This window comes from Sinohyriopsis cumingii, unplaced genomic scaffold, assembly GCF_028554795.1.
Source record: "Sinohyriopsis cumingii isolate HCF-2022 unplaced genomic scaffold, ASM2855479v2 utg004816l, whole genome shotgun sequence".
NCBI classification, from domain to species: domain Eukaryota; kingdom Metazoa; phylum Mollusca; class Bivalvia; order Unionida; family Unionidae; genus Sinohyriopsis; species Sinohyriopsis cumingii.
In genome coordinates, this window is record NW_028316827.1 from 1 (window position 1) to 3,494 (window position 3,494).

At 40.2% G+C, this 3,494-nt stretch overlaps 1 non-coding gene across 1 annotated transcript; it reads left to right on the forward strand.

The window, feature by feature from the left end:
* Window positions 1-2,914: 2,914 nt before the first annotated feature.
* Window positions 2,915-3,021, forward strand: LOC149769092 (U6 spliceosomal RNA). The gene has a single exon (XR_016419445.1). It is a non-coding gene; the product is annotated as a U6 spliceosomal RNA (small nuclear RNA).
* Window positions 3,022-3,494: the final 473 nt, after the last annotated feature.

Sequence of the window (3,494 nt, forward strand, 5' to 3'; positions counted from 1 at the left end):
TGTTTTAAGGAATTCTTAGATTTGTGTGATTACTTGTCTGATAATTGGAATTCGGTGCAATATAAATATTCCTTTGCCCGAAATAATTGGCCAATCACTAGGAGCAAACTTCGCGGAGTAAAGTGTTAGTGAGTCTCCATAATGCCATGGTTCACTAGTAGTGAATTGCGACCAAAACCGAATGAATGTCCCTGGAGTAAAATAGTACATATTGAAATCTAGTGGTATACATTGGTAGCGTGACTGCAAGGACAGCACTTACGGTATTAAACCGGTAAATTACACAAGGGCATAAATAAAAAGGGACTTGGCAGAGACCGTTTATGTCGCCATGCGGGCGAATATGGTGCAGTTATATCGGCGAAATGTGCCTGGAAAGCATACATTGACTGGCCTAAGGTGGCGGAGTTAAAATAGTTCCCATTGTTAGGGAGTACTCATATATGTTCTAAGGCGTGAACGGTTGGTGGTGCGGAAACATAATGAAGCCAAAACACGCAGATGTACGGTTGATAGATAGTTGACAGTTTGGTTTATCCGTGGTCTTGCATTAATTAGAGGAAAATTTAGGTATAGAATGGACACGTCGGGCTTTCTGATTTACAACTGAGGTTGTATGGAAGTCTTTGGAAAGTCGGGGAAACTTATGACTTCTAGCGAGAATCGCGCCAGGGTTTGACAACCGCTCGGTCAAGTAAATACCCGTGTGCGTGTAACAGTATATATTTGGCAGGTTGTGAGCTCTGTGGTCTTGCATTGATTAAAGTAAAATGTATGCATATAATGGACACGTTGGGCTTTATAATTTACAACTGAAGTTGTATGGAAGTCTTTGTAAATTTGGGGTAAACTTATGACTTCTATCGGGTATCACGCTAGTGTCTGACACCGCTCGGTCAAGTAATGACCCCTGGCTTGTAATATATTCTGCATTTCAATTTAGCGTAAATGTGTTCTTGATTATGTTACTTTGCCGTATAGAACAATTAAAAAAATTTAAATCCAGCGATGTTCGGGAGAAGAGAAATATCCCCAACTCACAACGCATACGGTTGAAATGTATTTCAAAGAAAATAAGTACCAGTAAGGTTTTGTTTTTTTTTTTTTTTTTGTCTTTTTTTTTTTTTTTTTTTTTGTTGCTGTTGTTGTGAGGGAGGGGTATTTTGAGACAATATACAAAGAAATTTCAGTCACAGCACATTAACGTAACACAGAAATATGCCAATATTCTCTCACTGAGCATGTTGCCTATGTAAGCAACTACACCATACACCAATCGTTTTCTTATAAGTTCATAATATCTGTAGAGCGCCCCCTAAATAGAAGTGACGTGTTTTCAAAAACACCGAAACTTACAACGTTTAGCTGCCACTCGACTTTTTCCAACATGAACTGGTCCCCATCTTCGCTAGCCAAGGTTCCGATATGTTAACCCAATTTACACCTTGGCGGATCGAGCAGATATATTAGTGCTTTGTCCTAGGGACATTTACTGGATTTCGTGAGTTGCCTCCCTTGGGATGTAATGCCAACTAATCAATAGCGTGTAACCGTGGTACATTGTAGATGGGCCGAAAAGGGTGGAGGCAATTTACTTCAAAAGGATTCTTTGGAAGTTTAACATCGAAGGTATGACAACGTACCAAAGAAAAGCCATTACAGGTGTATTTGAGTGATGTGTATTTGTACAAGCACAGACCGACAGTGTTCAACTGCGTATGTATGGGTCGATTTAAGTTGTGTGCTCCTCTTGTCTCGATCATCTAGGAACAGGTTCAAACTTGAACAATTTAGGTTTGGTAGGATGCGGTGGTTTTCCTCTGCATGCAATTAAATTCACACGCCCAAAGCACACAAATGCCTGCTCCATCCGCCAAGGTGTAGATAGGCTTAAGATATGGAAACCTTGGCTAGCGAAGATGACTGGTCGCCTATAGTAATTTTACGTAAAATGACACATATTGGTGGTAGCTTCATAGCGGCCGTGAACCAGGTTAGATCAACCGAGCGGATGCGAATCAACGAACTACTTGTTTTTATTTGCAGCTTCTCAGTCACTGCAGTCTCATGTGAATGAGATCTCCACTGTCCTACGTGAAGCTCTGAAAGCGACCGCTTAGGGGCCATGTTCTGGAGACCTTTGAATTAGCCAAGGGAAATGCCGCTTTCATACAATTTCAAAAAGTAAACCAAATCGTTGGGAACACATTGATGAGCTTCTGCCGTACTAATCAGTCTCCCAAACGCCAAGGTAAAAGCCTTCATCTGATTGGCTGATAAAATTAGCGATTATGCTAATAACGTATGTCACCGGAACATGACCCCTAAGCGGTTCTTCTCAGAGCTTCACGTGGGCCAGTGGAGATATAATTGTAATCAAATTGCGGTCACTGCGCAGTTGGAGTGGCCTCGACTTTTTCTGTCACGAAAGTACGCTTCAGATGTATGCCGGCGCAGTAAAATCACACATTTTGTTATGCCTAAATGTCTCCGCAAGAAAAGAAACATATTCTATTCGGACTACCTAGATAACGGCATATGGCGCAGAATGCATCTAGACGAAGAACCATTAATGTAAGTGGAGAATAAAGAGATCTACGTTTTGGTCAACTTAACGACCGTGTTTGAATGTTTAAAATATTGTAAATGATTCTTTTGTTCGTGTGGTTTCAAATTAGGCTATATGGCAAATGAAACTCATGCTAGCAACGTAATTTTAATAAGGTTTTTATGTGTATGTTTATTTTATTTTTGACATCCTGGAATATTTCCCCACCGGCAATAAAGGAAGTTAACTGCTCCAACGTTTTGCAACGTTTTCCGCTGTGCACGGTTATGCAAATGTACATGTACCTCTCCTTTAAATGTTACGTGAAAATGCATTTAATAAGGAAATTAACAGGTATGGTATATCGTACTTGCTTCGGCAGTACATATACTAAAATTGGAACGATACAGAGAAGATTAGCATGGCCCCTGCGCAAGGATGACACGCAAATTCGTGAAGCGTTCCATATTTTTAATTTCATTATCAAAATTCACGAAACAGTATGGAACGTGTAAGTTTCATATTAATTTCGACTTGATCATATTGTAATAAATTTGGAGTATGCGCTTTGGTTATAGCGCCCCGTTTTAAGGAATTCTTAGATTTGTGTGATTACTTGTCTGATAATTGGAATTCGGTGCAATATAAATATTCCTTTGCCCGAAATAATTGGCCAATCACTAGGAGCAAACTTCGCGGAGTAAAGTGTTAGTGAGTCTCCATAATGCCATGGTTCACTAGTAGTGAATTGCGACCAAAACCGAATGAATGTCCCTGGAGTAAAATAGTACATATTGAAATCTAGTGGTATACATTGGTAGCGTGACTGCAAGGACAGCACTTACGGTATTAAACCGGTAAATTACACAAGGGCATAAATAAAAAGGGACTTGGCAGAGACCGTTTATGTCGCCATGCGGGCGAATATGGTGCAGTTATATCGGCG